Raw genomic sequence first — 13226 nt, forward strand, 5'->3', positions numbered from 1 at the left:
CAACTTTGCAGACGTTGCCGTCCTTACTCGGGAACGTTGCGGTAACTAGGCCAAGTGGCCACTGGTTCCGATGAATTTGACAGTTTTTCACAAGAACAAGGTCACCTATGTTCAGATTAGGTTTAGTAGATTGCCACTTCGTCCGTGGCTGCAGGGTAGACAAATATTGTTTGTGCCACCTGTCCCAGAAAGTATTTGCAAGACTTTGCACCTGTCTCCATTGGCGCTTGTAGAGGTCCTTCACGTCGAATCCTCCTGGAGGGGCACTGGACAGTCCTGTTTTCTGGGTAAGTAAAGTAGCTGGAGTCAATAACAAGGGCTCCTCAGGGTCGTTAGGAACTGGAACCAGAGGTCTTGCATTGATTATAGCTGCAGCTTCAGCCATGAAGGTGATTAGGCTTTCGTGGGTGAGCCTCGCTGCTCCTTCTGTAAATAGTCTTCCTTGGTGCTTGACCAGATTGTGGTAATGTTGTACGATTAGGTAGGCAACATGACATTTTCCAGGAAGTATAAGAGGGAATTTCTCCACAAACTCCATCTCAGCTTCTTTGAGTCGGCCTCCTACTCTCAGTAGGCCACTGTTGTCGATGAATTGGTCGAGTTTTCTCAATACGCTGCTCACTGGTATTGGAGCTTTGTTAATAAGACATTGGATTTCTGCAAAGTAGGTTTCTCTTTGAACAGTGAGGATGATGTGATTTCTAGAGAACTCTAAGTCGGAGGTAACGTAGGTATTTTTACAAAGATGCCAACCTTTACATTTTTCTGTGCCACAAGTTCTGGTGGTCCTGAATGAGCGAGCTATATGAGTCAGGCAGGTAATGGCTCGAGTAAGTGACTTCCAACTTGAGAATCTGTCGAACCTGCAAGATCCAAGCTGGATAACAGAGGTCACTGTATGAAGGGTAGACACCTGAGGGCGGATTTCAGCATCTGAGTCCTCTCCTACTAGTTCAAAGGTGTCTGGAAAACATTCCTCAATGTACAATAGTTTTGGTCCCGAGAGCCACGTTGTGCTTCCTAGTCGACTTGCGTCAACTGCTCTAGTTGCATGATCTGCGGGATTCTGGTCTGTGGGTATGTAATGCCACTGCTTTGGATGAACTGATCTCCTGATTCGTAGCACTCTGTTATTGACATAAACGTAGAATCGCCTGGTTTCGTTGTGGATATATCCCAGGACTACTTTGCTGTCTGAGTAGAACTTGGCCTGTGTCAGGTCGATATCCATTTCGGATGCGATGAACTCCGCTAACTCAATGGCTAAGACTGCGGCACAAAGCTCTAACCTGGGTATAGTGTGCTCTGGTTGTGGTGCGAGTTTGGCCTTTCCCATGACGAAACCAATGTGGCACTGACATTTGGAGTCTACAGTTTTGAGGTAGGCAACAGCGGCAATTGCTTTGACAGAAGCATCTGCAAATACGTACAGTCTTTGGCTCTGTATCTCAGTAGATGGCACAGGGGTGTATGGTCTTGGCACATGCAGGTTGGAGAGTGCCGCTAACGAGTTCTTCAACTCTTCCCACTGGATCCTCTTATCAGGTGGCAGAGGTGCATCCCAGTCAGATGTTTCCCTAGTTAAGTCTCTTAGTAGGGCCTTGCCTTGTATAGTAACAGGAGCTGCGAAACCCAAGGGATCGTACAGACTGTTGATGGTAGACAGGACGCCTCTACGTGTGAAAGGCCTTTCTTCCTGGCTGACCTGAAAGGTGTAAGTGTCTGATTGTAGATTCCAGAGAAGCCCGAGGCTGCATTGCATTGGTGCGGGGTCTGACCCCAGGTCCAGGTCTCTGAGACCATTACATAGGTTTTGAGAAGGGAACGCTTCCATGAGTTCTTGGCTGTTTGAGGCTATTTTATGAAGCCTAAGGCTTGAGCAGGCAAGCATGTCCTGGGCTCTCCTGAGAAGACTGATGGCAGTCTCATTTGAAGGCATGGCTTTTAGACAGTCGTCGACATAAGTCCTTTTCTATGAATTGTCTGACATCTGCTCCGTATTCTGCTTCTCCTTCCTGAGCTGACCTTTTGAGTCCGTAAATGGCGACTGCAGGTGACGGACTGTTGCTAAAGATGTGCACTCTCATGCGATACTCTGTGACTTCTTTAGTAGGATCATTGTCTTTGTACCAGAAGAATCTTAGGAAGTTCCTGTCTCTCTCACAAGGAAACAATGGAACATTTGCTGGATGTCAGCGATGAAGGCAATGGAATCCTTACGGAAGCGCATAAGTACACCCAGTAGTTTGCTATTGAGGTCTGGTCCTGTCAGTAGAACGTCATTCAGGGAGACATCATTAAATTTAGCACTGGAATCAAACACGACTCTGATCTGGCCTGGTTTCTTAGGGTGGTATACTCCGAACATGGGTAGGAACCAGCATTCTTCAGAGTCTTTGAGAGTGGGAGCTAGTTCTGCGTGACAGTTTTCAAATATCTTTGACATGAAGGAGAAAAAGTGATCTTTCATCTCTGGTTTCTTTTGCAGATTACATTTGAGAGAGGAGAAACGTTGTAATGCCTGATTTCTGTTGTTCGGTAGACGTGGTCTGTGGGTTTTGAAGGGAAGAGGTGCTACCCAGCTGTTGGTCTCATCTTTAACGAGTCCCTTGTCCATTACCTCTAAGAACAACTTGCCCTCTACCGACATTGCCACTTGGTTGTCCTGCTTAGTTCTCTGGAAGACTGTGCACCCTAACTGATCCTCATAGCTTCCCGACACCATATTGCTGTCGTGAGTAAAGTCTATTAGATGGTCGGGCAGTTGGATGCTGTGTGGCAGTTCCCTGACATGGAACTCATTGTTACAAGGTTGAAACAGAGATGGACGTCCTTTCTCCAATGTATTTGTCAGCATGCTTGTCACAGAAGATGGGGCGTGCATGCGTCCCAAGCATACGTTGCCAATTATGACCCATCCTAGGTCTAGCCTTTGGGCATAGGGAACATTGTGGAGTCCATTGATATGATGTCTCACTTTATGAACCTGCAGAATATCTCTCCCCAACAGCAGAATTATCTGGGCCTGATGGTCGAGTTCTGGTATAAGGTGTGCTATTCGCTTTAAGTGAGCGTGATGGATTGCTACATCTGGTGTAGGGATTTCAGATCTGTTGTCTGGGATCTGGTTACATTCGATGATCGTAGGTAGCGGTAGGCAGAATTGTCCGTCTAAAGACTCGATCTGGTAGTCGGTAGCTTTTCTGCCTGCTGTTGTCACAGTACCTGCACACGTCTTTAATGAGTAGGGAGTGCTTGGCCCTTTGATGTTGAATAGGTCAAAGAACGTTGATCTAGCCAAGGATCGATTACTTTGATCATCCAAGATAGCATACAGTCTTACAGCTTGGTCTCTATGGCCCTTCGGGTATACTTTGACGAGGCATATTTTTGAACAGGACCTACTGTCTATTGTCCCTTTGCAGACCTCGGTACATTGTGAAGTGATCTCTGGCGTAGCTGTATCAGTGCTCCTTTCCTCCCCGCCATGCTCACTGTCAGCTGGCGTGTTTTGTGTACTCCATGGAGCTGGGCCAGGGTGTAGAGCGCTGTTATGGTCTGTGGTGCCACATTCTGTGCATTTTACACTGACCTTGCAATCCTTGGTGAGATGAGCTGTGGACGAGCAGCACTTGTAGCAGATACCGTTTTCTTTCAGGAAGCTTCTGCAATCTGGCATAGATTTTCCTCTGAAGGCTCTGCATTTCAGGAGAGGATGAGGCTTCTGATGAAGTGGGCACTGCTTGTCAGGGTCCTGCACCTTTGTCTCTGATTGGGAGCAGCCAGCAGACCTGTAATTAGAATCTGAAGAAGAAACATAAGTCTTGTGTACTGCCACAGATGTTCTGCGTGGATTTGCAGGTGGTGATGGTGTGGCATATGGTATTGCAAAGTCAAAGCTGGGATCGTTTCTAATTCTCGCTTGTTGGTGTATGAAGTCTACAAAAACGGAGAAGGGAGGGAATGGAACACTGTGTTTGTATTTGTACGTGGAACCATGTGTGAGCCACCTCTCCTGTAGATTGTAGGGCAACTTCTGGACTATAGGGTTAACACCTCTGGTTGTGTCGAGAAATGCAAGTCCTGTAGGTCGTCCTCATATTTGGCAACTTGGACTTCCTTTAGCAGGTCGCTTAGCTCTCTAAGTTTCTGGAGACCTTTGTTAGATATTTTAGGAAAGTCATCGATTCTTTTGAACAAGGCTCTTTCTATTACTTCTGCTGAGCTGTAACACTCATCCAGCCTTTTCCAGATCTCTTTGAGGCCAGTCTCAGGGCGGTTTATATTAATGTCTCTGATCCTTACTGCGTGTTTGACTGACTCTTCTCCCTGGTATTTGACTAACAGGTCTATCTCTTCCCTGTGTTGTAGCCCCAAGTCTCTAATGACATTTTGGAAGGAAGCTTTCCAAGCTCTGTAACCTTCAGCTCGGTCAGTGAATTTCATGAGTCCCTTGGCAACCAGTTCACGTCGTGTGAAGAACTTGGCAAATTCTGTCGTGAACCGGTTGTCAGCAGAGTATACTGGTGATGCGTCGCCCTGATAATGATGTGAGGTGCGTTCGTACCTGTTAGTGTCCTCAGGGTGGCGCCAGCCGGTGTCGTATTGCTTCGGTCTGACGTAAGGTGTGTCAGCAGGGTGATTCATGTTGGTTACCTGGTGAGGGGCAAGGTAGTCATTAGCAGAGTTGTTTTGCCTCACATTTTCGAGTTTGTTTCTGTCCTGAGCCTCGTGACGACTCTCGCTCACTTCGCTGGAGGTGTCGTATTCTGGTTTTGGTACTGGTTCAGGGTTATAGTTTGGATCAGGAAGGTCATTAACATACTGAGATGTGCGTTGTGGTGAGTCTTGCAGTGGAAACTCCAGACTCGACGTACTGCTTTGGCTATGCAGCTTGGGATTTTGCGCGGCTTCTAGCGATTCTGCTTCGGCGAGGGCTGCGGCAGCTTCCCTTTTTGCTGCTAGGCTTTCTAAAGCGGCATCCACACGTGCCTTCTCTAACTGCGTTCTTCTCTTGGTCGGCTCTCTCTAACTGCATTCTTCTCTCTTGGTCGGCTCTCTCTAACTGCATTCTTCTCTCTTGCTCGTCTCTCTCTAAGCGCAACCTTCTCTCTTCGTCATCTAGGCGTGCTTTTTCTAATTTAAGTTGCATCTCTTGGTCAGCAAAGCTCGCTCGTATTTTGGCGGCTTCAGCATTTGCGCGGGCAATGGCGACCGCGCTGCTGATGGATGTTGTCTTTGAGGAGACGGAAGTAACAGATCTTGTCCTATGCGATTTGTGAGACATGGTGTCTTGGGAAAGTGCTTGGCTGTGCAGAGATTGCTGCAGCTGTATTCAGTCTCTGTGTAGCCAGTGACTTGAATCCCACTAGTTGGATGGCTGCCGTTTCACTGTTCTGTCGTCACTAGCTGAGGCAGGCTCATACGTAGCTATACAGTCAGCTAAACCGCTATACCGGGGTCCAATAAGGAGACTGTGGTTGAGTCTGTGCTTTATTAAACGTAGTGGTATATTGATGCGGTGAAACTGTGAGCAATTATATACATAGAATCAGTGCATGGTATAGAACAGATACATAATACACATGATATACATTATGCATAACATTTAGAAAGCTAGTGACTAAACTGGGAGTACAACTGGCTAGTAGTGTTGAGCATTCCGATACCGCAAGTATCGGGTATCGGCCGATACTTGCGGTATCGGAATTCCGATACCGAGATCCGATATTTTTGTGGTATCGGTATCGGAAGTGTAAAATAAAGAATTAAAATAAAAAATATTGTTATATTCACCTCTCCGGCGGCCCCTGGACATCAGCGGGAGGATCCGGCGTCCGGCACGGCTTCTTTCTTCAAAATGCGCGCCTTCAGGACCTGTGGAATGACGTCCCGGCTTCTGATTGGTCGCGTGCCGCCCATGTGACCGCCACGCGACCAATCAGAAGCCGCGACGTCATTCCTCAGCTAAAGTCCTAGAATGAGCGCCTTCTAGGACCTGAGGAATGACGTCGCGGCTTCTGATTGGTCGCGTGGCGGTCACATGGGCGGCACGCGACCAATCAGAAGCCGGGACGTCATTCCACAGGTCCTGAAGGCGCGCATTTTGAAGAAAGAAGCCGTGCCGGACGCCGGATCCTCCCGCTGATGTCCAGGGGCCGCCGGAGAGGTGAATATAACAATATTTTTTATTTTAATTCTTTATTTTACACTTTAATATGGATCCCAGGGCCTGAAGGAGAGTTTCCTCTCCTTCAGACCCTGGGATCCATGAGGATACATTCCGATACTTGATGTCCCATTGACTTGTATTGGTATCGGATATCGGTATCGGCGATATCCGATATTTTTCGGGTATCGGCCGATACTATCCGATACCGATACTTTCAAGTATCGGACGGTATCGCTCAACACTACTGGCTAGGCTAGGCTAATATGGAGCAGAAATATCTACGGAAAGCATAAATACCTACCGGCAATGCAATCGCAAGGGGGGATGAAGTGAAGCGTCTTTCCTTGAAGGCAGACTGAAGAAAGTGAAAGGAAAAATGGAGGGAAATGGAGGCTGAGCTACCATAATGCATTGCAAAGGAGGAGGAGAATCAGACATGGATAATACAAACACAGAAGATTGAACTGTCAACATAACTCTGACCGCTAGAGGGAGCCAAAGCGCTAAAAACAAATAAAGATATGAACATCCATACTGAGAAACCTGCAATTACGCAAACAGATAATCAGGGTAACAATATTAGATGGCGGATACAGAACATAGAGTGCTTCTCACTAAATTAGAATGTTGCCAAAAAGTTAACTTCAGTAGTTCTATACAAAAAGTGAAACTTGTATATTATAGTCTTTACAAACATAGTGATCTATTTCAAGTGTTTATTTATGTTAATGTTGATGATTATGGCTTGCAGCCAATGAAAACCCACAAGTCATTATCTCAGTTTGTGAATAATTACCAAAAAACACCTGCAAAAGTTTCCTAAACATTTAAAAGGCCCCTTAGTCTGTTTCAGTAGGCTCCACAATCATGGGGAAGACCGCTGACTTGACTTTAGTCCAGAAGGCAGTCATTGACACACTCCACAAGGAGGGTAAGCCACAAAAGGTCTTTGCTAAAGAAGGTGGCTGTTCGGAGTGCTGAATCCAAGCATCAGTGCTGACTAAGCCTCAGTGAAATGAGCGTCAGTTTGTTGGTGGGTGAGCTCATGTATATTTTGATTTTGCTCTGTTTTGTATGTATTTTTGCATCATATGTATTATAAAATTATTTATGGGACTATTTGCAGTAGTGTTGGCAGTGTAACTTTTTATCTAGTTATTGTGTTAGCCTTGAGACCTACCTGTTACTTATACTATGGTACTTGCCCTTTTCATTCACCAATGAAGGCACCACAGAGAGAGGGAATCCACCCTTCAAGGACAAGAAACCTAAAGGATAAAAGGGCAGTCCCTTCCTGTCCTTGACTGGGAAACCTTTTCATCTGGATCAGCGGTACCTGAAGAAAAGAAATTCCCAGGCCTGGCTGATGGATTCAGGAAGCAGTCCCTTCTCTTCCTCGGCTGGTGCAGGGGTCTTGGAGGCACCATCATGGGTCCAGGGGAGCTTTCACCTGTGTGCAGGCGAGAGCAACATGTGCTATGTGGTTGACCGGCTTTTGCAGTTTTCAGGGTGCGCACCAGGAGATGCAACCTGATGCCATGGGCACCAGAGGCATTTGTCCCGGAGGTTATTCTTCACTTCATGTGGTTGGATCGGAAGAGCCCAGTAAAATGGATTTCTTTGCTCCTGAAGTCCTTTCAGGCAGTATGGACCCAGAACTGGAGCAGCAACAGAAGCCCCAGGAGCAGGTACAAAGTCAGCAGTGCTGTGAAAGTGGTAGTGGTGGTTGATCTGAAGGAAAGCATGGCACTACAAGCGACAGAAGAACCAATCCTCAAAGCCTCGCCTCAGCTCCAGTAAGGTGGATGAATCCTCAGCCTCTACAGGGGATCTATCAGGTGATATGATTCCTCTTCCAAATCCGGTACGCTTCATTAATTCTGAGTGGTAAGTGATCTTAGTGAAAGCTCACTTCATAATGAGGTTCCTTTCTTGTAAATTTATTGTCAGGGAAAGAAATGTCACAAAATCTAAACATGGGGAATGTGAGCTCTGTAAAGAAGGTTGCCAAAATTCCTGGCAGAAAAGGCTTTCTTAGTAGTGTTTCAAACAGACTGTGAAGAAACTGCTAATATCACCTCGAAGCCTGTTTTTTACTTTCCTGACCAGGCCAATTTTGACAGTTCTGACCAATGTCACTTTGAGGTCATAACTTTGAAATGCTTCAACGCATACTGGTGATTCTCAGAATATTTTCTTTTGACGTATTGTACTTTATGATGGTGGTAAAATTTTGTTGATATGACTTGCGATAATTTTTTTTCAAAAAACAAAAATTTGGTGAAAATTTTATTGTAATTTTCAAACTTTTCATTTTTATGCCCTTATCCCCCTAATGACCAGGGGTATTTTTTGTTTTGCATTTTCATTTTTTTGCTCCCCTTTTTCCCAGAGCCATGACTTTTTTTAAATTTTTTTGGTCAAAATGGCGATGTTACGGCTTGTTTTTTGTGGGGCAAGTTGTACTTTTGAACGAGTTCATTGGTTTTACCATGTCCGGTAATAGAAAACGGGGAAAAAAATTCCAAGTGCTGTGAAATTGAAAAAAAGTGTAATCCCACACTTGCTTTTTTACTAGGTTCATTAAATGCTAAAACTGACATGTTATGATTCTCCAGGTTATTACGAGTTCATAGACACCAAACATGTCTAGGTTGTTTTTTTATGTAAGTTGTTAAAAAAAAAAAAAAAATTGCCATTTTCCAAGACCAGTAGCATCTCCATTTTTTGGGGGGATCTGGGGCTGAGTGAGGGCTTATTTTTGTGCACCGATCTGATGTTTTTATTGATAACATTTTGGTGTAGATATGTTGTTTGGATCACCCGTTATTGAATTTTATTGCAATGTTGCAGCAACCATAAAAATGTAATATCTGGCGTTTCAATTTTTTTTTATCGCTACGCCTTTTACCGATTTGGATGAATTATTTTTATATATTGATAGATCGGGCTATTTAGAACCCGGCAATACCAAATATGTGTATATTTGCCCTTTTTAATTTTATTTTGAATGGGGCGAAAAGGCGTGTGATTTAAAAAAAAAAAAAAATATATATATATATATATATATATATATATATATATATATATATATATATATATATATATATATATATATATATATATATATATTTAAATTTTCTTTTTTACTCGCTTTAATAATCTTTATGGGAGACTTGAAGCTGCACTTGTCTGATCGGCTCTGCTACATAGAGCAGGGCTGCAGCCTTGTTCTATGTAACAAATATGCTCACTTGCTATGAGCGCCAACCACCAGGCGGCGGTCATAGCAGTCCAGCAATGACCACCACAGGGGTCTCCTGCTGACCCTGGGTTGTCATGCCAACTCATCGGCGACCCATGGTCATGTGACTCGGACGCTGATGGGGAGTTGGTAAAGATGTGCTTAATTAATAATAAAATATTCTTTTGGGGGGAAAAAATGGAGTGTGCTCCAGCACAATTTTCGGAACCAGCAGAGGGAAAGCCAGTTCATTTTCCCACGGTCCAAAGATCACCGCAGTTCAGGCTGTGAAGCCGTGCAGCATCAGTGATGACACCGCTAATCACTGAAGGTGCTGCTCGCAACCGTGCTGAACTGGGATGACCTCTGGAGCATGGTAAAATGAACCAGTAGATGGAAAGCCAGTTCATTTTCCCACGGTCCAGAGTTTAGCTCAGTTAAGGCTGTGATGCAACGCAACATCAGTGACTGCACCGCTAGTCACTGAAGCTGCCCTGGCAGCATTTCCTCATTTACCAGTGGTTTTCAGCTGGGCAGTCACATCTTGGCACAGTCCTAGTTGACAACTGTATATACCCTAGAAATGGATTACGGCTTGTGACACAACGACTGACAGGTATGGTATATTGTTGGTTTGTTTTTATTTTTATTACAGGAGATCGAGGGCGTTGCATGGATTAGGAGGAGTAATAAAATGGGAAAACAGTGATATTTCCAAGTCATTAAAAGACTTGGCTGTGTCTTTATTTAACATGTTACAACTATAGGATTAGTAATGAATACGTGCCTTTATTGACACCTCTCCATTACTAAACTGTGGACTTCTTGTCACCTTACAATACAAAGGTGACACCAACCCCACAACTATTACCCCATTTGCCTCCACTACAGTGGCAAGTGGGATGAGCAAGTCTTAAGTGCCAGAATTGGCCCATCTTAGAGATGTGCCTATTCTGTGGCGGCTGGGAGCTGTTTTTTTTTTTTTTTTTTTTCCTTCTTTAGCCGGGGGACGACAACCATGGTTCTTTCCTAGACTATTAATATCAGCCCCCAATCACCAGCTTTCCTTCTGCTGGTTCTGAAAATTGTGCAGGTGCCCACGCCATTTTTTCCCCCCAAATGAATCATTTATTAATTATACACACATACACACACACACACACACACACACACACACACACACACACACACACACACACACACACACACACACACACACACACACACACACACACTTTCCCCCCAAATGAATCATTTATTAATTATACACACATACACACACACACACACACACACACACACACACACACACACACACACACACACACACACACACACACACATACATTGGATTGGTCACTGACATCTATATATCTACCTTTTCTGCATCTATATACTGTATAATGTAAACCATGTCTTCTATCCTGTCGGCTCTTGCAGTGATTTTACAGAAGCTGGCAGATGATTTACCGGCTTTTTCGATCTCTCTATGAAATATATATCTATCCTTCATTCTCATCCCCAGTGGGAGTCATCTTTGTCCTTTCTCATTCTCGGGTCCTCTACCAGAGGCCTGAGAGTTTGCGAGTAATGCGCAGGATCTTGGCTGTTCCAAGCATTGTGCTTTTCTGGACCGAGCACTCAAATGTTGCTCCTGGCATCTGTAGTAGCCATTCTTCCAACTTAGGGGTCACTGCTCCAAGTGCTCATATCACCACTGGAATCACTGTTGCACTCACCTTCCTCATCTTCTCCAGTTCTCCTTTATGGCCCTGGTATTTCTCCAGCTTTTCATATTCCTTCTTTCTGATGTTGTTGGAATTTGGCACTGCCACATCTATTATCATTGCAGTCTTCTGATCCTTGTCTACTATCACAATGTCGGGTTTGTTAGCCAACACCTGCTTATCCATCTGGATCTTAAAGTCCCACAGGATTTTAGCCCTTTTATTCTCCAACACTTTTTTTCTGGGGTCTCCCACTTGGACTTAGCCCATATGCTGCTGTAACACCCCAGATAACTGGTTGTTACAGTGATGTTGCCTTCCTTTTGGCAAGGGTGATGTCATGCCTAGAAGCAATGAAGATCCCTTTAACAGGTAGTACACCTACGTGCAACACATTCTGATTCCAAGCCAGAAGGGGGAGCTCTGAACCCTGTTTCAGGGGAGCTTCCCCCAGATATAGATATATTCTGGTCTGGAGGAGGAGTTAGTGGAGAGATTGAGAGAGGAGTGTGAGCAGAGCTGGGGCCGTGCAGCCATGTGTGGTACTGCAGCTCCAGGCCAGAGAGGAAAAGCAGGAACATTGCATTGATGGCAAGTGCCTGAGGGGAGAAGCATAGGAGAACAAAGGAGCTGGTAAGGAGCTGCAGTTGCGTTTCCTTCCAAGCTGAAGCGCAGGAATCGGGCATCGGGAGCTCGAGGCTGTGTAGTACTTTGTCCCACAGCAGAACCGGAGGACAGTAGATTTTAAGTCTACTGTCCGCCCCCCAACCTGGAGGTACAGCAACACAGAGCCCGAATCGTGCTAGAGATGTTGTAAAAAAAAAAAAAAGGCTCGAGCCACCTACCATGCAGGTCCTGTCCCAGGAGAGGAGAGAGAGAGGACCTTGACAGAAGCCATAGACAGCCAGGAACTCACTTAAGTGCAAGAGTGAAGGCTTATGAACCTCATCTGGGAAAGGTATCTGTAATTGCTTCCAGGCCAACCGGACCTCACCAACACCTGTTGTTGGTACTCTGGACTGTGGCTGTCTACCATCAGTAAACCAGGTAAAGAGACTGCAACCCTGTGTCCTCAGTTTATTTTCCGGCACCACACCATCCTTGCCAACTACATTGGGAGCCCTGGGGACCCAGCTTCATGTGTGGGAAGCCATACCATCCCTGCTGCCATAAAATCACCCCAGAGGACCCCTTTAAGCAACGTCAGTCTCCCCTGACAGAGTACCACAGGTGGCGCCACAAACTCTTATTATTTCACAAACCCCTTTAAAGACCGTCCCTTTTACATGGGCGCCCAGAGCCACGGATAGGGTCACCGCCACTGTGACACATCCCTTTTAAGTATCGGACCTGGTACTGAGTACCCCACGGCCCTGGCAGGTGTTCCACTGTGCAGATGTTCCTGTACAGAATCCCCGCTACTTGGTTGTGGCTTTCGGTATACGCTGTTCTTGCTTGCATTTTGCATCCTGCCACTATTGGTTTCTGAGGTTTCTTTGCATAGTCTGCACCTTGGGTCTTGTCTTTTAAGGGCGTTTGTGTTAGTAACGCAACCTGTGGTTCTCTGTCAGAAGGGACTGATGCTGCTTAAAGGGGTCCTCTGGGGCGATGTTACTGCAGCAAAGATGGTGACGCTTCCCACAGGTGAAGCAGGATCCCCAGGGCTCCTGGTGTGTTTAGCAGGGATGGTGAATGCCGGCAACTAAATGGAGGACACAGGGTTGCAGTCTTTACTTGGTTTACTGATGTTGTAGCCAGCCTCAGTCCAGGGTACTGGCAACAGTACAGGCAGTCCAGGCAGCCTGAAGACAAGAGGAAATCCCTTTGCCAGGTCAGTTTGGGAGCCTTCCACTTTGTTCTAATTACTAGTCCCTTGCTGCCTGTAGTGTCCTGACAAGGTCCTCTGTTACTCTGTCTTGGGACAGTCCCTGCATGGTAGGCAACTTGAGCCGTTTCTCAGGGGTTTCTTTACCCGGTGACTCCCGGGCTCCAGAATGCTGCTGTACCTAAGGTTTAATGTGCACAAGTCCCTTTTAGTGTTCTGCCCTCCAGTTCTACTGTGGGACTTGCATTTGCCCACAAC

This window comes from Ranitomeya imitator, chromosome 5 (assembly GCF_032444005.1).
Source record: "Ranitomeya imitator isolate aRanImi1 chromosome 5, aRanImi1.pri, whole genome shotgun sequence".
NCBI classification, from domain to species: domain Eukaryota; kingdom Metazoa; phylum Chordata; class Amphibia; order Anura; family Dendrobatidae; genus Ranitomeya; species Ranitomeya imitator.